The sequence below is a fragment of the Oryctolagus cuniculus genome, chromosome 2 (assembly GCF_964237555.1).
Source record: "Oryctolagus cuniculus chromosome 2, mOryCun1.1, whole genome shotgun sequence".
NCBI classification, from domain to species: domain Eukaryota; kingdom Metazoa; phylum Chordata; class Mammalia; order Lagomorpha; family Leporidae; genus Oryctolagus; species Oryctolagus cuniculus.
The window spans coordinates 179,853,764-179,877,492 of NC_091433.1; positions in this window are offsets into that span (position 1 = coordinate 179,853,764).

Here is a 23,729-nt window from a genome sequence, read left to right on the forward strand (position 1 = left end):
TCTTCCTTTCTTCCTTTCTTCCTTTCTTCCTTTCTTCCTTTCTTCCTTTCTTCCTTTCTTCCTTTCTTCCTTTCTTCCTTTCTTCCTTTCTTCCTTCCTCCCTTCCTCCCTTCCTCCCTTCCTCTCTCTCTCTCTCTCTCTCTTTCTTTCTTTCTTTCTTTCTTGACAGGCAGAGTTAGTGAGAGAGAAAGAGAGAGAGAGAGATAAGGGTCTTCCTTTTCCGTTGCTTCACCCCCCGAAATGGCCACCATGGCCGGTGCGCTGCGCAGATCCGAAGCCAGGAACCAGGTGCTTCCTCTTGGTCTCCAATGTGGGTGCAGGGCTCAAGTACTTGAGCCATCATCCACTGCCTTCCCGGGCCACAGCAGAGAGCTGGACTGGAAGAGGAGCAACCGTGACAGAATCTGGCACCCCAACCAGGACTAGAACCTGGGGTGCCAGCACCGCAGGTAGAGAATTAGCCAAGTGAGCCGTGGCACCGGCCAAGATATTGGTTTCTCTCTCTGTCTCTCTCTCTCTCTGTCTCTCTCTCTCTCTGTCTCTCTCTTTGCCTTATTTCCTTCCTTCCTTCCTTCCTTCCTTCCTTCCTTCCTTCCTTCCTTCCTTCCTTCCTTCCTTCCTTCCTTCCTTCCTTCCTTTCTCTCTCTCTCTTTCTTTCTACTTTTATAAAAGCAGGAATATTATTTTTAACTTTGCATGGTGTGGAATTAATGACAAGGAGAATGAAAAGAGGAAATAAGAGTTTATTATTACATAAGTATATAATTCAGGGGGAAGAAATTATAAATATCTATATAGCTAGTAATATGGCACCTACATAATTTTCATTATATATATACACATTATACATGTATATGTATACACACACATTACACATGTAAAACCAGCTTCTACAAATGACAGAAAATATGTGGTACTTTCCTGTGTCTGACTTAGTTCATTTAACATCTTCAGTTCCATCTACTCTGTTGCAAATGTCAGGATTCATTATTTTTACGGCTCCGATTCCATTGGGTATATCTACTGTATTTTCTTTATCCTTTCATCCATTGAGGTATATCTAGGTTGATTCCATGTATTTACTATTGTGAATGGTGCTTCAATAAACACAGGAGCATAGGTATCTGTTTCCTATGCTGACTTTCATTTCCTCTGGATGTGTTCCAGTAAGTAGAATAGTTGGGTCATATTTGTTATTTTTTGTTGAAAAATTTTTTTAATAATAGCCAGTCTAATTGGAGTGAAATGAAACCTCACTATAGTTTTTATTTGAATTTTCCTGAGGGTTAAGGATTCTGAATTTCTTATGTAGTTGTTGGTAATTGTATTTCTTCTTTTAAAACATGTATTCAGGTCCATGGTTCATTTCATAACTGGATTGGCTTGTTACTGTTGAATTTCTTGAGCTCCTTATATATTTTTAATCATTTATCAGGTATGTAGTTTTAAAGTATTCTCTTCCATTCTCTCAGTTATATGTACACTGTATTGATTGCTTCCTATGATGTGTAGAAACTTTAAGTTTCATAAAGTTCCATTTTCTATGTTTCCTTTTTAAAAAATTTTAGTTAGTGTTTAACAGACTAAATATTTTTTGTAGATACAATTCTAATATAATGATATTCCTTTTTTCCCCTCCCTCTTCCCCTTCCTGCCTTCCTTTCTCTCTCTCTCTCTCTCTCTCTCTCTCTGTTTTGTTTTTTGAGATAACATGTTGTAAGTTTAATTTATAATAAAAAAGTTTTAATACTTCACCAAATAGGGAGTTTAACAAGTAAAAAGCAAAAAGATCCTAGTTTAGTTGGAATATAGTCAATGGCTATAAATACCACATGTTCTCCCTGATATGTGGAAGCTAATTTTATTAAAAAAAAAAAAAAGAAAACCACAGACAAAAAAAAAAAGAAATGGCTGTGTGTGTCAGTATTGTGGCAAATGTAGTTTTGCAAAACTTTGTTTTATATCTTTGTCAAAGCAATGAATGGTTTAGAATATTATATTATCATAGATTTAATGATCTACAATTACTTAAAAATTTACTGTATATGGGTGATATGGTCATTTTTATATTTGCCTTTCAAATTAAAACAGATAAGTAAAATGAAAATAACATAAGGGAGAGAGATATTAGGCTAAATATTGATTTTGGTATCTAAGGCAGATTTCAGAACTGTCCAGAAAAGAACTTTCAATGAAATTAATTTAACATGTACCTCAATAGTGCTAAACAAATCAGAGAACTACTAAAGAGAGATGAATAATCCCAAACCCCAAGCCCTGATACACACACACACATACACACATACACGGAAGAGAGTGTACGTACATTCCAGCACCCTTTTCAGATGTAGGCTTCTTGAATATTTTTTTTTTGGAGAGTCACTATACTATTTTATTTTTTTTTAACTTTTATTTAATGAATATAAATTTCCAAAGTACAGCTTATGGATTACAATGGCTCCCCCCCCCATAACGTCCCTCCCACCGCAACCCTCCCCTTTCCCACTCCCTCTCCCCTTCCATTCACATCAAGATTCATTTTTGATTCTCTTTATATACAGAAGATCAGTTTAGCATACATTGAGTAAAGATTTCAACAGTTTGCTCCCACACAGAAACATAAAGTGAAAAATACTGTTTGAGTACTAGTTATAGCATTAAATCTCAATGTACAGCACACTAAGGACAAAGATCCTACATGAGGAGTAAGTGCACAGTGACTCCTGTTGTTGACTTAACAAATTGACACTCTTGTTTATGGCATCAGTAATCACCCTAGGCTCTTGTCATGAGCTGCCAAGGCTATGGAAGCCCCCTGAGTTCACCAACTCTGATCATATTTAGACAAAGCCATGGTCAAAGTGGAAGTTCTCTCCTCCCTTCAGAGAAAGGTACCTCCTTCTTTGATGACCTGTTCTTTCCACTGGCTTGTTGAATATTTGATTAGTGGTGAATTAAGCCTGTGAATATGGAGTGTATTTAAAGTATATCTTTGCAAAAACTGATGAGTAGAGGGGAGGGAGGGAGGAAGTTGGGGGGAGTAGTGGAGTAAGGGAAGTGTGGCTGTCTTGTTGGGACCGAATGGAATGCATGAAATCTGTTCTCTTTATATTAATAAAAAAAGTTCAAAAAGAATAATGGCTCAAGAAGGACCTTCCTGAAAGCATGAATGAGAAGTGTGGAGGACGTTGGGCGAGGCAGAGGAGCCAGCTGTGACCTATGAACTTACCACACTGCCAGTGCAGGGGAAGTCTCTAGCAGTATTGAGTCCTTGCTACAATCAGCGTCAGCTTGGTCGTGGCAATTATTCCCTTATCTCCATGGGAGGCTGCACTGTGGTCATTCAGTTCTTGCTCCACAACTGTCTACAGCCAAGAGGAAGGATGCATTTTTTTAGATTCTTAGAGGAATATCTGCAGACCTGATGCAGATGACGTTAGACTATCTAGAAGTCCAGGATTTGGGAATTGAGACAGTAACTGGGAGGAGGGACACTGTACTGCTGCCCTTGGGCAAAAGATCAATGTCTGGGAAGAATGCAGTATTACACAGCAGCCCAGAGGGACAGGTTTCATTGCTGCCCACTGCTGGTTCTATTTTCCCTTTCTTCCTATTCACACAGTCACCAAGCAAGAAATTGCATTTCCCAGATTTCTTGGAAGCATGTGTGACCAGGAGACCAATTTCTCATTAACGGAATATGAGGACAAGCAGTCTGTGTGACTGAAAAATCATCTTATTTAAGGCCCTTGCCCTGGATTTTCTATCCCTTTCCTTCATTTTAGCTGGAACAAATAAGAAAACTCTAAATGGAGGAGATCTGAGTTGCCTCATTAGCTGAGTCCCTGGATAATATAAGGGGGCAGAGACAACCTATTGTTCGGGAGAGTCACACAAAAGAGAAAAAAAGTCTGCCTCGTTTGAGCCAATAATTTTGGTGTCTCTTTGTATAAAGATAGAAAAATAAAAGCAGATTAGCTTTTATTGTAATTCAAATGAACATTTCATAAGTCTCCATAATCAATGTCATATCATTTTAAAAGAAGAGAATCTACTGAAGTCTATATCTAAAGAGGCAAGATGCAAAGGGAATATGCTAAAGGGTATATCCAAAGAGGAAAGATAAAACATGAGACACAGATAGAAAGTGTTTTATAATGAGATAATGCGTAATTATGTTGCTATATAAAAATATAGTGCTACATAATTACTTGTGGTATTGTTTAGTTTTTCATGAAAAGAATCAGAGATACATATAATCAGTGGGAAGCCTATTGAGGAAGAAGCAATCTTTTAATATTTATATTTTAATATGATTGCCTAATATCTGGGCACTGAGACCAACTGGGATTCCTAAAATACTTTCTTTGTGAATGCTAAAATCTATAGTGTGAAAGATATAGTCCTTGAGCAAAAAAAAAAAAAAAAAAAATGGGAGTACTACATAAACCACCTGAATGGATTTCTTACAGAAGGACTCTTTGTAGTCTTCTATATGTTAATCTACAAGTGTATGTCTCCAAGAGGGAATGCTATTCTCACAGAATATATAATAGGACCAATATTCAGTAGAATGTAGGTTCTTCAATAATACTTAGCAGAGCATAGGGAAGTTCTGGCTAAGAGACTGTCATTCACAATGAGCAGAATGTCTGCAGTGTGCTAATCTGGCCACCTTCTCAGAAATCTGCTCTGCTCATTTCCCTGTCCATAGGATACAGCAAAATCCCAGATTGATGTCTGGCACTACCAGAAGCTGAGATGCCTCCTCTGAGCCCGTGTGGCCCCTTGGCTTTATCCCTTCTTTGCCAGAGGAGAAGTCATTGCTATTTGATTTCAGAGACCTTTCTTGTAGGATTTCAACCCACATGGAGACTACAATCAATAATTACAAATTTGTGGACCCCAAGGGACTGTGTTATTTACATCAATGAAAAAGCATGACATTGTGGTTTTTAGGATAGGAGTAATAGATTGGGTAAGATAGGCATGGTTGGGAAGGAATTATCAGTCTTGCTCCAGGTCTTCCTTTGAGAACCTCGAGTCCCTGTGGCAGAGCTGTAGCTGGAAGCTGAAAAGAGAGCTGTGAATGTGTATTCCCAAGAATAAGGACATGCAGGGGATGGGTGCTCTTGGGACTGTTATCTTTCTGGTGATACTGAAAGTTGACTTTTCTTAGACATTTCCATTTCCTTAGGGAAAGTAGCCTCTTAATTCATGAATGATATCAAAAGGCAAAATCTGCTGAGGATAAAGAGGAGAGAAAGGCATTCAGTCTTCAGTACATAAATGAAAGGTCTGGAATATGTACATGGAAACAGACTTACATGGAAATGAACATTGAAGCTCTGCTGACTTCATATGGCTCAGAACCAAGTGCATAGAATCTTATAACCAAATTCTATAATACCTATCCCCTAGATTGCATATAAACATACTACACCACGACAAAGAAGGGCATTTATTTTCTTCAGCCAAACAAATTTTGAGAGCTCTGTGTGCTGAGGTTCTCTTGGAACATTGCCCTCCAGAATGCCACTTGTAAGTAAGTAAAAGGATGCTTTTGCACAGGGCAAAATTCAGCCGCAACGCTATCGCGCTAGAACCTCGACCTGCTTTTCAGAGTCTGGAGCTAGGATGGCCTTTTACTGAGACAGGAGGCCTGGACTTTAATGTCTACCCCTATTCCAACCTGTCACTAGAGATGGGCTACCCCGTGGTAGAAGTTTAGACTCAAGTAAGGCAGTTCCTTTGGCTCTGAGTGATTCTAAGAAAGCCTGCAAACAGCTGCGGAATGGTTGTCTTGCATGTTGAGACATGGGGACAATCACCAGAAAAATAATCACTCTAACATAGTTAAGGGAAGCCCACATTGCTCAGCATGTATATGCATAACTCTCATGCTGCTGATTATATTTTTTATCCTTAAGTTTATTAATATCCTGCATTGATAGATTTTTCTACTGTTGTACTTTGCAGAAAATCTTTTCTCAGGCAAGATTAAATCTAGACACACAGCTAGATTTGATTTGCCAATATTGTATTAGGATTTTTTCATCTACGTTCATAAGTGTGATCAGTCTATAATTATCTAGTTCTCTACTTATCTAATTTTGGTGTCAAGATTAAATCAGTCTCATAAAAAATGTTGAGTACTTTTTTAAAACCTCTTTTTCTGTTCTTTGAAACTGATTTGAAGGATTAATTCCTCATGGCAGTTTAGAGAAAATTTAGCCAATGTGATCTCATCTACTTCCCAGCCCCTTGGTTTCCTCTGATCCAGTGTTACCAGCCCATCTGCTGCACCTGGAATCCGCAGGGGACCTACCTGCCTTGCAATTCTGAGAAAGCTCTTCTTCTACTGGGGATGTCTTTTCCCTCGAGACCAACCTAGCTGATTTCCTTCCACTGAAATGACTTGCTCAGGCAGCCTCATTCTGTACTTTAGTGTAAAATCTCCTCCACACCCGCCTTGCTCTCCCACCCCATCCAGCATCTCCATCTTTCTTACCCTGTCCTGTTTTCTCTCATAGTCTTTATTATCTTCTAGGATACAATATAATTTACCATTTTATAGTTTATTGTTGTCTCTCTTCATTAGCATTTCCAATGCATAATGACAGTATTGTTTGCTATTATTTTGTTTCATCCTTGCATGAGCCCAAGTACTCAGAACAGTATCCAACACATGAAAGAGTCTCAATAAATATTGGTACAGTAAATAATTGGTTCAGTGAGTGGCACTAGTGACATTAGGCAGGATATAGGATGGCATCAATTTAATTTCTTTAAAAGTTACTTCTTTGCAAACAATTGAAATTTTCTTTACTTTGTGCTTAATTCTGACAATTGGTCATTTTTCATGGTATTTCCGTTCCTTTAAGTTGTGACATTTATTGGAAAATACTGTAGTTCATATTAATTTCACAAGATTTTTGGAAGTCTCCTGTATTTACTCACATCCAATTTTGTTTTTAATCTCTTAGTACGCTCTCTCTCTCTCTGTCTCTTATTCTCTCAGTCTCCTGCTCTGTCTTTACTCAGATAGCGGGATAGCCTACTCTATCTTCAAGGAAGCAACTGCAAACTTGCTGATTGCCTCTATTTTTCTCTAGTTTGTTAGATCATGCTTTTACCCATATTATTTCCTTTCTTACTCATCCTTTTGATCCATACAATTTTTTTTCCAGCTTCTTGAATGGAATACTAAACTTATGGATTTTAATCATCTTTTTTTAAAAAGTGATTTTAATACTATAATGGATCTCTAGCTCCACTTACGCTACATCCACAAGTTGTAGTTCTTCTGTTTTCATTGAGATCTAAATATTTCATAATTTCCATTGTGTTTTACTTTTAAGCTCATTAGTTACATAGCAGCATTTCCTTTTTGCATATACATGGTGCTGGTAGACTATTGTTTCCTGACATGTGATTTACTCGGGGATCATGTAGCGTATGATAGCTGTTATTTGGAATATCGTAAGAGTTACTTTATGGTCTAGTGCTATGAAAGTCTGTGGTGAATTATCTTTTTACTTGCTTATGTCAGCAAATTCTTATGTAACCCAAACTCTTGAATGAAAGGTTGGCTAATTATGAAACTTCTGATCAATCATTAGTCGTTCTCTGTCCTAGTATCTGGTGTTGCTAAAGTCTGCTGTCCCTTTAACCACCATGCCATGGGGTTTTTGATGATTTTTCTCCCCATTGCCTTTTTTTTAAGATTTTATTATTTACTTATTTGACAGGTAGAGTTACAGACAGTAAGAGAGACAGAGAGAAAGGTCTTCCTTCCATTGGTTTACTCCCCAAATGGCCGCCACGGTGGGCATGCTGCGCTGATCTGAAGCCAGGAGCCAGGAGCTTCTTCCTGGTTTCCCATGTGGGTGCAGGGGCCCAAGCACTTGGGCCATCTTCTACTGCTATTCCAGGCCACAGCAGAGAGCTGGACTGGAAGAGGAGCGACTGGGTCTAGAACCGGCACCCATATGGGATGCCGGTACCACAGGCAGAGGATTAACCTAGTGCGCCATGGTGCCAGCCCCTCCCATTGCCTTTTATTATTTTCTCATTATTATTAAGCTTCTGAAGTTTCATTAATAAATGGTTAGGGCCAGGCATTGTCATACAGTTGGTTATGCCTCAATTTGGGGTGCCCACATTCCTTAATGGAGTTTCTGAGATTGAATTTTACCTCTGCTTCTGATCCAACTTCCTGCTACTGTACCTACGAGATAACAGCTAATGACTCAGGTCCTTAGTTTCTTGACACCCATGTGGGAGACATGGATGGAGTTCTTGGCTCCTGTCTTCAGCCTGGCCCAGCCTTGGCCTTTGGATGTTTGAGAAATGAACCAGTAGATGTGAGATTCACTCTCTCACTTGCTCTCACTCCCATGCTACCTTCTTTTTATTTTTAAAGATTTATTTTGACAGAAAGAGTTACAGAAAGAGGTAGAGAGAAAGAGAGAGACGGGGAAGGGTGGGGGAGAGAATGAATCTTCCATCTGCTGGTTCACTCCTCAAATGGCTGCAACAGCCAGGAGCTTCTTCTGGGTCTCCCACATGGGTGCAGGGGCCCAAGCACTTGGGCCATCCTCTGCTGCCTTCCCAGGTGCATTATCAGGAGGCTGGATAAGAAGTAGAATAGCCAGGACTCGAACCAGTACCCATATGGGATGCTGGCACTGCAGCCTGGGGCTTTAACCCGCTGTGCCATAGCACTCACCACATGCTCTACCTTTCAAATAAATGCACAAATAAAACGTTTTGTTAAAAAAGAAAAAATATTTCTATGTGAGTTTATTTTTATTCATCCTAGCACTTTCATCTCATTTTTTAATTAGCAAATGGTTTGCATGCTAATTTTTCCATAAAAGTTCCTAATATGTCAATCATAGTTAGTTTAGAAGTACCAGCTGACCAACAACAACAAATCACTGTTGTATCTGTTTCTGATTCTTGCTTTGCCCTTTAGGTAGTGTGTGTGCATGTGCGAACCTGTACACATGTGCACTCATGCAGACACACATACATGTGCACACTGCCTTTTTACTTGCCTTGTCTTTTTTGTTGGAAGCTGAGCATTATCTTCTGGGTAACCGGGGTAAAGGGCTGTAGTATGAGATTTTATGTTAATCTGACTAGGAACTGGGTTATATTTAATGTTTGTTCTTGCATAGCTGTCAGAGGTTCACATTACTGCAAAGTCCTTGTTTTCAGTGGCCTCTCTTGACTTTGGGATTTGCTGGGTACTCACTCTCAGATAGAGTCTGTATGTGCACCTGCTCAGAGTTGATGTGGAGGTAAAGTGGTGTGGGGGGAGCATTCTGTGATCTCACAATCCAATCTCGAGCCTTCACTGGGTCTGTAACACACCTTTCCCATGTTTCTTTGCTCTCTCTCTCTTGGTAAGGCAGGAAAGGTAGAAGCAGTTGGGGGGTTAGAAGTGCCCTTTGCAAAGGTAGGCCTATGGCTCATGTAGCCCGTACTCTCTTGTGCTAAACACCATGATTGATCTTCCCTGTCACCTGATGCCTTCAACAGGCAGTCTTTCCAGACTCTTCATCATGAATACCTGTTTAGGCTTCTGGAAGATAAGCCCATGAAGTATGGGGGTCATTAGGCCGGGCCCCCAGAGCTCTTACTCTCCCACTAGTCCACACTCAGCCTTCAGTAAGCCTTCCAGGTTTCTCTTTACATATCCCTACCAATTTATAGCTCCGGCAGCTTTTTCTCCAGGTAAGCATAGTGGCTCCGCCTCTATGGATTTTTTTCTCTGTACAGATTTCAGGGTGAAAGTTTACCCTGAGACAGACCTCAACCCTCTTGGTACAAAATATGTACAAAAGACATAGTTGCTTTGCAGGTTTTTCTTTCTTGTTCTAAGGATGGGTCTGATAACTTCTAAGTTGTTTACATGATGGAGCTGAATTTTTAAAGGCATTTTTGAATTACTCTAAAAATGTATAATCATAATTTTGGGCTTTTTATGATTTATTTTATTTATTTGAAAGATTTTGAGAGGAAGAAAGAGAGACAGAGAGTGAGAGGAGATCTTCCATCTGCTGGTTCACTCTCTGTAAATGGCTTCAACAGCTGGGGCTGGAACAGGTGAAGACCACGAGCCTGGAACTCTACCCAGATCTCCTACATGGGTGGCAGGGACTCAAGTACTTAGGCCATCTCCTGCTGTATTCCCAGGTATATTAATAGGGAGCTAGATAGGAAGTGGAGTAGCTGAGACTCAAACTGGCACTCACATGGGATTCTGGTGTCACAGGCAAGGCTTAACCAGCTGTGCCCTGACAGTGGGTGCTGGGTTTTATCCTTTAGTTTAAATGTCCTCGATAAAGGATGTAACCCCACCCAGCCACCCGGTCCCTTCTTTCAAGTAGCAAGTCCAGCTCTGATTCCCATCCTTGTGAAGGACTCTTTTCATTCCCACACCCCTATTGGAATCCTGGCCAGATCTCAGGAACCCTCAGACCAATAGTTTTAGCCTTTAGATGGTTATGGTTGTTCTATTTCTGGCCCAGGGGATTATTTACCTGGTGTATAACTAGGCTATTTCAAAAATATGCTTATCTTATGTTTTATCTATTAGTACTATGTTTTACATTGGAAGAGAAGGATGAGTTTAAAACCTGAACCTACTTGGTTTGGAGCTCTGAAGTTTATTTTAATTTTAACATTGCCTTTTGGGCACTTTTGATATGAATAGTCATTGACAAAAATCACATTGTGTGTATGTTTTATTGCAATTTTCTATGGTAGATAAAATTTCTCCCTTTGTATTTCATTATGGAAAAAATGTTGTAATAAGTATAATCTACTCAAAGGGATCTTCCTCTGTTAAGAGATTATAATACTATGCTACCTTATGTACTATCTTCAAATTACTATGTTACTAGAAATCCAAGTTCTCCCCATATTACAGTAGCTGAAAGATTTCCCCAAGCTGTTGAAATTATGGCCGTGCACAGAATATTCTCAGAATCGGCCATTAAGTTATTTCAACGCCTAATAGAGAGAATTTACTAAATGTCAATCCTTTCTGAAAATGAAAAGCAAAACTGGCCACACACACATATGTTCAAATGATAGCTCTAGGTCAAACACTGATATAAACACAAAGATAGTATTTTTAAAAATTTTTGTATGTGGGTCATTTAAATAAACACATAATATTGAAAAGACATTTGTCTTAACATACCCTTTCTTAGAGTTGAGTCTTTAAATATTGAGTGGGTTTTCAGCTCCCCGTCTAGGTAACTTTCCTCTTTTTACAGTCACAGGAGCAAGTGGGAGGATCCGTACTTGGACACTTTGAAAACTGTTTTTTCTTTTTAAATAATTCTTTTCTAACTGCTTTGGCAAGGAAATAAAACGATGTCCAAATGGTTAAAATGATCACACACTTAAAATAACTGTTGGTACTTACAGGGTGTCTTTTCCTTAAATGTGAATTATAAGAAAGACGGTTGCTGTCCTTTACAGACAGGGGAGCACAGAAGTGGAAATGTTGCATTTGGCTGCCTGGGTAGTTCCAGCTCTGTTAGAGCCAGAAATGAATGTCGGAGCTCATAGAGGACCCTGGGACTTTGACCTGGAATCCTCTCCCTTCCCTTTTCGGTCAAGCTCTGCTTCTGAAAGCTGACTAAACCCTTCCTGGCCCTCCTGGGATTCCTGGCAGGTGACTTCCACCCCGTAGGTCTTTGCCCTGAGCAGTGCTTTTGCCAGAATTATGGAAATTCACTTAAGAAAGCAAAACGAAGGAAATGAGATGAGTACTTTCCTGTCATCCTTTTGACCTCCTGAAGTAGCCTGTGCATTTCTACACGGGATGTGCTAAGGGGCGCGAGGAGGCGGCGATGCCCTTCTAAGGCAGTCAGCTCCAGAGGGGGACTTCCGGGCCCCCCCTCTTCCTTGCACTCTTTCCCTGTGCTTCCCCAGGGCCAGCTCGACAGGTAAGGCTGGCTGCCATGAACTCCACCCTGGAGCTTATGAAGTCATCTCTGGGAAGCTGGGTTATCAGTGTGGCTATTTCAGGGAACAGAAGGGACAAAGAGACCTGCAGTTTTGGCAAGTGCATTGTTCCCACATGAGCAGACTAGAGGGAGAGAAAAGAATGCTTTACTCTTTAAGTGCCTGCCTTTTCAGAGCAAGGCAAACTGCTGCTATTATTTTCTCTGGAATCCACTTTGGTAAAGGTACATAATAGACATATATAGAATGCATGTAAAAAGTCAGAAACCCAAAAAGTTCTCTGACAGTAACCTGATGCCGAAGAAAATATCTTTGTAAGATGAACATTGTGCATTTCCTAGAAATTGCTTTCCTCAGTTCCCTACGCTTAACTGGCAGGCATAGCGTTTCATTTCATCGCATATAACGACTGATTGCTTGGGCATCATATTCCTTTAAAAGTCACGCCTTTATTGCCTTTCGGTAATTGCATTCTGTGTGTGCAATGATCTGAGAGCTATTTGAGAGGAAAGAGCATAGCATTACATATATGTTAGAGAGAAGTACCGAATCTTTGTTCCATTTCCTGAGTGTTGATGATTCTAATAGAACTGATTCAATAATAATGAAGCCACCTTGTTAATTTCTATTACCCTGGTATGCAATTTATATAGGCCTTTTTTAAAAAAGAAAAATAAACCTATTTAAATCTTATTTATGGTTAATTAGGTGATTGAAAGGATCAATCAATTTACCAAATAAATTTCTAAATAAATGCAGTGTTCCTTACAAACATCCAGCAGTCAATAAATGAATTAAAGGAGGAGATATTTAATGCTGAACAGAGCATGCGTTAAAATACATTAATCCAGGTAAAACCTGCACATGAGGAACAAGCCAGCAGCTGGGTAGAGCCGTTTTGGGGGGAAGAGTAGAAGATAGGAGCAGGACACAGAAACCACTACAGATAGGAGAAGAGGTCCAGTGAATTTCTCGACACAATTGTCACAGGGTTATTAATAACTCTGTAGAAGCAGCCAGAAAGTGAGTGCGCATGTACACCATCTGAATGAATTCAGAAGAGCACTCTACTTACCATAATTAAAGTAATAGTTCTGGGAAAGCAACACAGACTGTGTAGGCCATAGCAGTCGGCCAAAAGTCATGCATCCAATTTATTTTCTTACCAAAATAAAAATCTAGAATTTTTATATCTTATCAAACTGAATCTGTGGAAGAGAAATTACTATGACTATGACTATTACAAGATTGAGTGACCCTTTTGGACTTTAGCATTTGTGAAACTATGGACCAAATTGCCTCCTGATTTACAAAAAAGAAACAGGGAAACATAAAAATGGAATTTTTAAAATGAAATACATCTCTTTGCCAAGTGGCTTCTTTGCCCCAGGTACACACATAAAAATAAGAACAAAAATTAAATTTTATATTTTCTAACCATACATAGAATTAAAATACAGAGAATAATACTAACGATAGTTAAGATTATAAATTTTTTAAAAGTCTCACTCATCATCTCTTTTCTTTTTTGTTTAATTTTATCATTTATTTATTTATTGTGTGTGTGTGTGTGTGTGTGTATGAGAGAGAGAGAGAGAGAGAGAGAGAGAGAGAAGCCACGAGAGACTTTCCATCTCCTGGGGTTTACTCCCTAAATACTCACAATGGCAGATCAAGGCCAAGGTTGAAGCCAGGGGCTGAGAACTCAGTCTGGCATTAGCCAGAAACTGGAGTTAGGGGCAAGAGCCAGGTATCAAAGTCAGATACTCCAACATGGGTATTTTAACAGGTGTTTTGACCACTGGGACAAATGCCCACTCTCTCACCACTTTTCTTTAACTATGTTGTAGATGCTATTAGCTTCAGTCCTGCACTGTTCATCTGGAGAAAAGGATGCAGATTTTTCTTTAGCCAAGGGGATGGATTTCAAACTAACAAAGCTATTAAATATTGGGCTTGCTAAAGTCAATGGAACTTCTAAGCAAACCAATCCAAAAATTAAGGAAGATGAGCTTTTAGAGAAAAATTCTACTTCTAGGGGAAAAAAGGGAAATCTTTTTTAATAGAAAAGTTCTTCACATATGGTTTCTGCAAAGGAAATGTATATCTTGGAAATTCTGGAAGATATGGATCTGCATACAAGTGGAATTATAATACTATGAGTGTGGGTGGAGGCTGGGAGTGGGAGTGTCAGTCAAACACTAATGGAGGTTTTCTAGTAATGGCTGTGGTTGTCTGGAAATAGAATGTTGCTCATCCTGTTGAATTAGGAGATTAAGAAATGACTTTCCTATGGTGATTTTTTTCCCTTGGTTCTTAAGATTCAGATATTTAAGACTCTTAAAATCTATGCTATTTGTAGCAGATTTGGCCTTTGTGTACAAGGTGCAGGGAGAAGAGACGTACTTTAATAGTAATATTTGTTGTGTGTCAACCATTCGCCTGACAGTCTTCAAAGTATCTACCCATTTAACCATTGAACACTCCTAACAACCCTATGAGATAAATATTATTTCCAGTTTTGCAAATGAAGAAACTGAAACAAAGAGAGATTGTATAGGATCATGTAACAAGAAAAGGTGAGCTATCTTCCAAGCCTTCTAGAATATGTGTTTTAGCTGCTTTGCTACACTGCTTCTATATCGAACCCTAGATGCAAGATAGCTCTTCTCAATATGGACAAATGGATTGACATTACTTCTTTGTCCTTTCTCCTAGCCAAGGATTAAGTAGTGTAAGAGCCAAAGCTGTGAACAAGAGAGTAGATGGAAAACCTTAGGACAGTTAGATTTCAGTTATCAAACATTATCTTCCAGAGCAACTTCAGGTTTGTCTAGCCCACAGATTCATTCCCTGGACTCGCTCCACAAGACCTGCCAGTCTAAGGCCATGAGCGTGTTTTAATGGCCTCACTGTTGTTTTCTGTTTTCTTCCACTCTAAAAACTTTTCTCTTGGTAGCTTTGGGCAATAGGCCAGCTGAAAGCACAGGAACCAGCCCAGATCTTGGGTGTTCAATGGATGTAATATAGTAATATAGTACTATATGTATATAATATGTAATATAGTAATATATATAGTAATACAGGCCAACTTCTCTCCAAGTGTTAACTGGAATTACCTGGTGTGTAGTGGAGAGTGGTTGAGGAGGAGGTGGTGAATGTCTTCTCGGGGGCCAGAGAACCCTGTGCGCTTCACAAAAGCCCTTCTTTAGAGCCCTGGTCACCTGAGCCGTACATCATTGCAATCTGAAATTTGAGCAGCAGGAGGATAAAACTGGGTGTTGCGAGCTGGGCAGCAGTGAGGAAAGACCTCCTGTTCTTCAGTTGGCTTGATGTGCTTGGATCCAAGCAGCTGGGGAGCCCTGAAATGAACATCCTGTTCTCCCCCACATTGTCTACCAAAGGAGACTTCTCTTTCTTCCTGATGTGCAAGCAAATATCATTTTTATTCAAAATTGAACAGGGACTTGAAATAAGATTTTCATTCATTTCTTGATTTTTTTTATTGAGGTATAATTTTCCTGCAGTGAAATGCAGATATCCTAAGAGTGTAGTTTGCTTACTTTTTGACAAATGCTTATACCTATGTAACCCACATCCCTATTTGTACACAGAACACTCAAATTCTATTATCCTCCTTCTCATCGATCCTCAACTTCTCCCCACCAGGCACAACCACTGTTCTTATTTCATTCATTTTAGCATAAATTGACCCATTCTAGAACTTAATAAAAATAAAATCATATGACTTCTTATTCACCATGTTTTTATATTAACTCACATTTTTGCACGTGTGTGTGCCTTCTTGTTGTTGAGTGGTACATGTAGTCTAGTTTGTTGATGGAATTATGGCTTGTTTTCCAAGTTTGGACTATTATGAACCCAGCTGCTATAACCGTTCTTGTGCAAGTCTTTTGTGGATATATATTTTCATATCTATGAAAAGAATTGCTGAATCGTACACAAGTTGTTTTTAAAGAATGCATGTGAAACTTGTGTTACTTAAATAAAATTCAAAAAAGCCCAACATTACAAACAAAAATAAAGCCTCTATTGTAGCAAAAAAAAAAAAAAGAATGCATATGAAAGTGGAAAGCATAAGATAGTCTAGGAAGGGGTGTGATCTGAGCAAACGTACACACATAGTACAGAGATATCAACCTAATTTCTGGACACAAGCAGGATTTATCACAGAGAAGGAGGCAGAACTGTTGGGGCATGGTTAAGTGCCCATCCTGGATCTGTTGACTAGGGTAAGCTCTTATTCTTGCTACTTATTTCATTAATGGCACTAAATCCCACAGGCATTCTGATTGCCCTGAAAAGACTACTGTGATTATCTTTATTATATAGTCCCACTGATAGAAGCATGATCAGAATGACGCCTGTTACTGGCAGGCTCCTACTGATATAATTCTAGCTCTGGGATACACCCACGAATAGCTGGGAACTTCTCTTGCTTCTGGTAGGCAAATGACATGAGATAGCGCCTTGCACGCCTTTTCACAGACAGACTCCCGAGCCCCAGAAGATATGGCTTTATCATGATTTGGCAGTACGGCATGTCTTCATCTCTGTAAAGGGCACTTGTAGCCTGCTGTGAGAAATATCACTATTTTATGGTTATGCGCCTGCCTGTGGCAGGAACACTGTGCGAGCCTTCAGACGTGGTGGTGTACTGGGAGGCAGGAACACACTGGGAAGTACCTTGGAGGCTGAGGAGGCTCACGTAATAATGTAGGGCTTGCTTTGGTGATGAGGCATGTGCGTGCATGCGGTAAAGACTTTTGCTACACATCATCAGGTTGAGCTCTGGAGAGCAGAAATGATTTTTACTCCCACGAGCAGCAAATGGGAATGTTCTCCTGCAGCCCTTACGACACTGACTGGTCATCTCTACTAGAGGTTGTTTCCAGCTCTCACTGTGTGTTCCTTTTAGTGTTTCTGTGTTTTCTGTTTTCAAGGGTAGCTGGATGAGCTTTTCACATCCCTTTCCTTTCCTAATGGCAGCATTCTCTAGGGTGTCAGGGATGCTCCCCTGATCTCTTATTCCTCTCAAAGTTGGCTGATGTCATAGCTTGGCCATTTCACAATTCTGCTGTCATCCGTGTTTATTTTTTTTTTCAACCCAATTAGCCTTCTTTTTAAAGCAGGCTGGTTTAAAAGCACATTGAAGTTGAGTGAGTAGAAAAAAAAGTGACACTGAAGAGACAGAGTGACAGATAGACAGGAGGAGTGAAGGCCAAACATGGATCAGTGACTTCTGTATCAGAACTTCCGCACCTTGGGGGTGAGGTCATCTCTGGCCCTGGTCAGTTCAGCCTTTTCATTAGTGTTCTGCTCCACAGTGTTCTCCAGGGTGCACACCTGCACCTGTTCCGGCTCACGTGGGAGGACAGCCCCTCTTTGGGCCATGCTCAGGTCCTGCATGATCTCTCATTGGCCGGTTTGCACTTCTCTTCACCATGGCCTCCACTGCTTGTTATTACTGCTGTCCTTTTCAGTCCTCAACACACTGCTTCAGGCGTGCTTCCTTCTTGCCTTCAATCCCTCCCTTCTGCTTTTCCAATGTCTTGAAGAGGCTAGAGAAGAGCTTCTCCTGGCGTTCAGATCTGTAGTGAGTAGGGCTTTCCCACTTCCATGCATTTATTTTTAAAAATGAAAAAAAAATATACTTATTTGAGTGGCCGAGAAATAGACCAACAGAGATCTTCCATCTACTGGTTCAGGCCAAAATATCTGCAACTGGTGAGGCTGGGCCAGGCTAAAGCCAGAAACTCCATCTGGGTCCCTGCATGGACGGCAGAGAACCAAGTACTTGGCCCATCCTCTGCTGCTTCCCAGGGTGTGCACTAGCAGGAAGCTGGACTTGAGAACTGTGGCTCGAACCCAGCTACTCCTATATGAGATGGGGGTGTCCCAAGCTGCGTTTTAACCACTGCACTAAACGCTGCCCCTGGGTTTAGACTTTAGCAAACTCTGCTCTTTGTGAGCCTCCTGCGTCACCTGGAGCGCGAACCTTCCGAACCCTCCCAGCTGCAGCTTTCTCTCAGGGAGCGCCTCGCACGGGCTCTTCAGCTGCACCTTTGGTGTTGCCTCGCCGTACCCTCCCGGCCGCACGCACTCCAGGTCTGTCTGGGCAGGGGCTGACCTCTGGGCCCGAGGACACAGGAGGAAAGCCTGGCCCATGAGACACGGGGCACCTAAGGAGGAGAACCCAGCAGCCTTGCTTCCACGGGTTTCCTGCCTGCTGTGGTCTCAGGGGCACCTGACCACGAGGGCTGACTTTCAGGAGGTGGCTGAGCTTGAGGGATAAGAATTACTTCTTCAAGGCCGACTCCCTCAAACAAGGAAGCTCCATGCGGCCCCAGTTACTCCGCCTCAGCGGGGGCCCCGGAACTGTTCTCCAGCATGTCCAAGGCCAGCTGTCACCTCACCTGGGAAGGCAGGAAGGGGCACCTGCCCAGTGAGCTAGGCCAACCGCTCACTGCCCCACAACTCCTGGGAGTTGGCGTGCCTGGAGAATGCCAGGATTCCTGCTGGCCGGCTCCTCCGACCTACTCTGCTGAGACCTGCACCCCAGGTGTGTGGCTGAAAGCAGAAGCAGGCTGGTGAGTACTGCTGTTAGCCACAGCCCCTTCCTCTCATATGGTATGGGGCTCTGGGGGTGCTTGGCCTCTCCACTACCACACTGGGGTGACTTGCAGACAGGTTAAAGTGTCGGTCCTCCAGCTTGTCCTGATTGAAGTTCAAAGAGCACAGAGGAACATGCGTGGGATGTTTGTCTTCTCCTCTGGCCTCCTGGGGGGCCCTTTCCTGGCTTCCTCTGGTCTCTTCTAGGGGGTGGGCATGTTGAGGGGGTGTTCACTTCCTGGTCTCCTTGCTGCTCCCTTTAGCGGGCAGTGTGGCTGGCAGTTTGGCCAGTGGTGTCTTCCTTCTGGGGATGTGGGAATGTGAGCCCGCAGCCTGCAGTGGGCCATTGAGTAGGATCATAGCACCAGCAGAGCCTCTGTGGGGAGAGACTGGGCATGGTCTCCAAGCTGGGAGTGCCCAAGCCCTCAGTTGACCAGACCTTGCTGGACAGGCCTGCAAAACGTTTCCTCCTTTTGGACCTCCGGGGCTTGCGCAGGTGGCTGAGCAGAGACCCTGCCAGGCCGGCCTCCTCCCATAGCTCTGGGATGATTCTTTCTTCTGTTTTGGGTCATTATCCAGGTTGGTCATCTTCTGATCCTCAGACATAGTTGCATGCTTTTATCTAAGGAACCAGAGTTGCCATTTCCCTCTGAGGCCTGCACAGAGCTGCCAGACATTTGTCTTGGGGACCCTGTGGGTTTTCAAGGTTTCCTTGATTCAGGGAATCCTAGAGGAGCGGGGGGATGCTCAGCCAGCCCAGAGCTGGGCTGACCTGCACTGCCATGCTCAAACGCTGGTTTTGCATCCCCAAAGGAGAGCCGGCATCAGCCAGCTTGTGTTGCTACAGAATTCCACTTGTAGTTTTGGTATCTACTTCTGTGGTGAACTTTTAGTCTGTGTGCCCAGCAAGTGGTGAGTTTCCTGAACCATCAGTGTAGCCCAGAGCAAAGCGGTAGCAAGTGTGCTGGACCAAGCCAGGCTGCGAATCTCCTTCTAAATGCTCAGATTTCATTTTCTCAAACAACAAACTTTCAGTTTTACTCCTTTGTCTGTCACCCTTCTCCTCCCCCACCCAGCCCCCTCTCCTTACTCTTTATGATCTCATTCATGATCTCATAGCCAAAAGTGTAACAACATCAAATCTAGGCTTTGGCTTTCCTCCTCAAAGCTAGGAAGAGAGCACTGGTATGGATTCTGTGTGCAAAATCAGGGATTTGAGATAAACTAAATGACTTGTGGCCAACAGTTCAAACCCATGCATTAGCTTCCTAGAGTACTGTAATGGAGCACCACAAAGTGGATGACCTGGGCCCGTGGCAATGTATTGCTGCGTAGTTCTGGGGGCTGCAAGTCTGAAGTCAAATGTAGGTAAGGCCATGCTCCCTTGGATGCCTTCAAAGAAAGATTCCTGGGCTCTGGCTTAGCTTCTGGTGACTTCTTGCAATCATTTCCAACTGCGTGAGTCCAGCCTTCTCCTTTGCCATCACATGAAGCTGTCCCTGAGCGGCTCTGTCTTCACATGGTTGTGTTTTTATTACAACCGTCATGGCAGTGGGAACCTATCCTACTCCAGCATGCCCTCGTCTTAATGATGACTGCAGTGGCCCTATTTCCAAATACACTCACACTTGGAGATTCTGGAGGGGAATGTGTGCAGAATTCCTGCATACATGCATGCTATGGCACTACATGTGTACACACACACACACACACACGTAAGAGAAGATATGGATCAACTTACGGCCCCGTAGAATGGGCAGTTTCTGTGGCCGTCGTTAGAAATGTCCAGTCTTCTGACATTGTTAGGGAGAAGGCAATCGCTCACTGTTCTAGGAGACTGACTCCGAGATGGCTTTGAGATAATTGTACACCTGAAATTAAGTCATATCAGTCATGAGTCTAATATCATTTTTTCCCTAAACAGTTGCTTCTAATTACGCCCCTTTGATGTTTGTACCTTGCAGATATCTTGAAATCAAGACCATTTCCATTTCTCACACCTTCAACATCGCTAACACAAGCTGAACAAAATTTAGTCCTTTTAGGCCTGTTTGGTGACTCCGATCCTACAGCACGTTAATAATTGTGAGTTGCTCTTTTCTTTAGCTTTCTCCCTAGTTGGCAGCTTTCCTAGCACTCAAAATCTCACCTTGTACCCCACATCATGGGAACAAAGACGTGGCCGGCTACGCTGTTTGTGGAGTGGCTTCCGAGACATTAAGTCCATCCAGAAGCTGAGTGTCGGTGTCAGCATCGTTGGTTCTGAGGACCCAGGGAAACCTGAGTTGGGTCGCCTTGGCTTTCACTTGTACACTTTGTTTTTCCATTTGTCTCACAAAACACAACATGGAAAAAGCCCACAGCTTTTGCACCTTTTATATAAGCTTTTTGGTGATTAAAACCCTAGGATGTTGAGTTAGCGTAAATGTTAAAAATGTGTACCTAGAGAACAGTAAGAGCTTTCTCTCTGTGCATTTTTAAAAAGAGTGTTAGACTTGTGAATTATGTTAGATTGAAAACTCTGGGAAGCCAAAACCCTCTGATTTCAGCCCATGTGGAGATATTGTAAGTTTTCCCCAACTTCGTTGCATTAATGCCTCCACATCATTTCCGAAAGACAGGAGAAAGCTCACTTCTTTCTCGGGTCTCTGGGAATTCTGAAAATTTAGTGAACAATGACTATGGAAGTGTGGGTGTCTTTTTATTCTGATGCTTTGACATCTTGGGGCCTTGCTGGCAGTGGAAGAAGGGACTGCAGTTCCCAGGATAAGCAAGTTAACTTCTGGGAATGGAAAACAACTGGTTCACCAGGAATTGCACCTTTCATATGCAAACCGACTGCCACCTACAGCCTTCCCTCAACCACTCCCCTTAGCAGTCTTTCACAGTTGGGGTCTCTATCCCTACTCTCTCCCTCTGCCTCTTGGCCAGCCCTGGAGCTGTGCTGTGTGGCTTTGCATGACACAGTGTCTCCTGTTTGTAAGGATCTGTGACTGTAAAAACTTCCTTCTCCCAAGTGTCTGATAATACTGGGTAAAACAAATCCCGTGTACCCTTTAAAAGGATTCCTGCAAAAGTAGCTGTAATCTCATCCCTTGAGGTGAGCTTTGTTGATTGACAGCCAAGTCAGAGGCTGGACAGGAGTGACTTCCGCCAGGTTTACCCAAAAGGAGCCCAGTGCGTGCTCTGGGTCTAGCATTTGCAGAGAGGAGCCCTGGAGCTTGTTGTGGACCATTGCAGAGGGTGGTTGTGGCAGGAAGCAAAGCCTTTCTGAATCAGAGATCCATCAGCTTTTCGTAACATTTCCATCTGTGTTCTCCTTTTAAGCTGTTTACTCCAGGTCGGGGATCAGCATCAGTTTCCCCTGGCCCCCAGGCATCAGATTTTAAGGAGGAGCTCAGGACAGCATCACATAGGGGAGGCCTAGCGTGCCGCCTCCCGTTCTTCACTGCAGTCACAGCACTTGGAAGATCCCCACTCTCAAAGCCCGGGCTTTGATTCAACCGTGTGCTTTCACGCTTAGATGAATCATCATGTCTAATGGTCAGCAGAATTATCCCAGAATTACATTAAAACAGGGCATGAATCTTGCCCTCTAATACGCATTAGGCTAAAATTAATAAGACAGGGGCTGGATACATTGCTCATTCAAATATAGGGATCAGGGTTATTGCTGTAGTGTGGGTCTTGTGTTCATGGAAGCAAATCTGGACAGAAGCATCCCAGAATCAGTCTTTGTACAAGGGGTTTGTTGAGCAATAAGATCACACACCGAGGGAGAAGGATGTAGTCGCCCTTCCTTCGTGTTGTCCGGCACGGGTTTGTTCCTCTGTTGGATGCAGCTCTGTGCGGAACTCAAATTGTTTGCTTACATGTCATCTCTTTATGGACAGGCTGCTCCAGGGCAGAAACCATGCTTAGTTCTGATTCTCCAGAATCTAGGACACGCCAGACTTTCAAAAATATACGTGCAGGGAAAACTCTTTTGAATGAAGGTATTTTTAAAACATTTTAGAAGTATCTATTTTCCCTGTTAGGGTATAATTCTGTGAAGCTGTGGTGATTACACACCCATCTATCCATCAATACAGGGCCACTACTTACAGATCTGTAGTATAAAATCCAGCTTTCCATTAAATCTAGGAAGTCCTTGGGGGGAAAATATATCTTTTCTTCTTTTCATGTATCACCCAAATTACTCTGACAAAGGGTTTCAAATTTATTCATTTTATTTCACTTTGGTGAGGACAAAAGAACAATCTACAAAAGTATCAATTTGTGAAGGTTTAATTCAAAATTATTATGTGTTCTGCCTTTCAGGGGGCAGATATCAACTGAACACATTGGGTGCCTCCCAATTTCCATTTTTAGACTCAGACTCAATCTTTGGAGTGGGTGCTTTGCCATTATGCATCTCTTTTATGCTATATTTTTAAATTGATTAAAAAATATATGGGAGGATAAGTGACGTAGTCCTAGGACTTGAATCTGATGCTTTAACAAAAGCTATGATATTCACGAGATGCATTGGAGCGTGTGTCTACTTATCGAGCTATGCAAACTTATGAGTCTGATAACAATGACAATGAGGCATTTTTTGCATGAGTGACTCTTCAGGGAATCTTCTAATAGCCTTGGTAGGAGACAGGCTTTTTGGAGTGCAGAGTTTTTTGCATTGAATATAACGATGTGCTTTTAGTTTCTCTTCTGGTTTGAGTTCTTACCTGAAGTCTTCTCTAGGTACTGGGCTTGAGTTGGCTTCTGAATTTTTCTCCTTTCTTCATTATCACTGCCTACCCTTGTCTCACTCACCTGTGTTACAGCTACATGTGCTGAGTTTTTTGCATCAAACTAATTATTATTTTTAAAAAAGATTAACCTATTTGTTTATTTGAAAGGCAGCGTTGGAGCCGATGCAGTGGCTTAGCCAGTAGAGCCGTCGCCACTCAAGGCCTGTCTGCTCCACTTCCGATCTGCTATGGCCTAAGAAGCAGTAGAAGATGGCCCAAGTGTTTGAACCCTGCACTCATGTGGGAGACCTGGAAGAAGCTCTTGGCTTCTGATTGGCCCAGCTCCGGCGGTTGCAGCCATTTGGGGAGTGAACC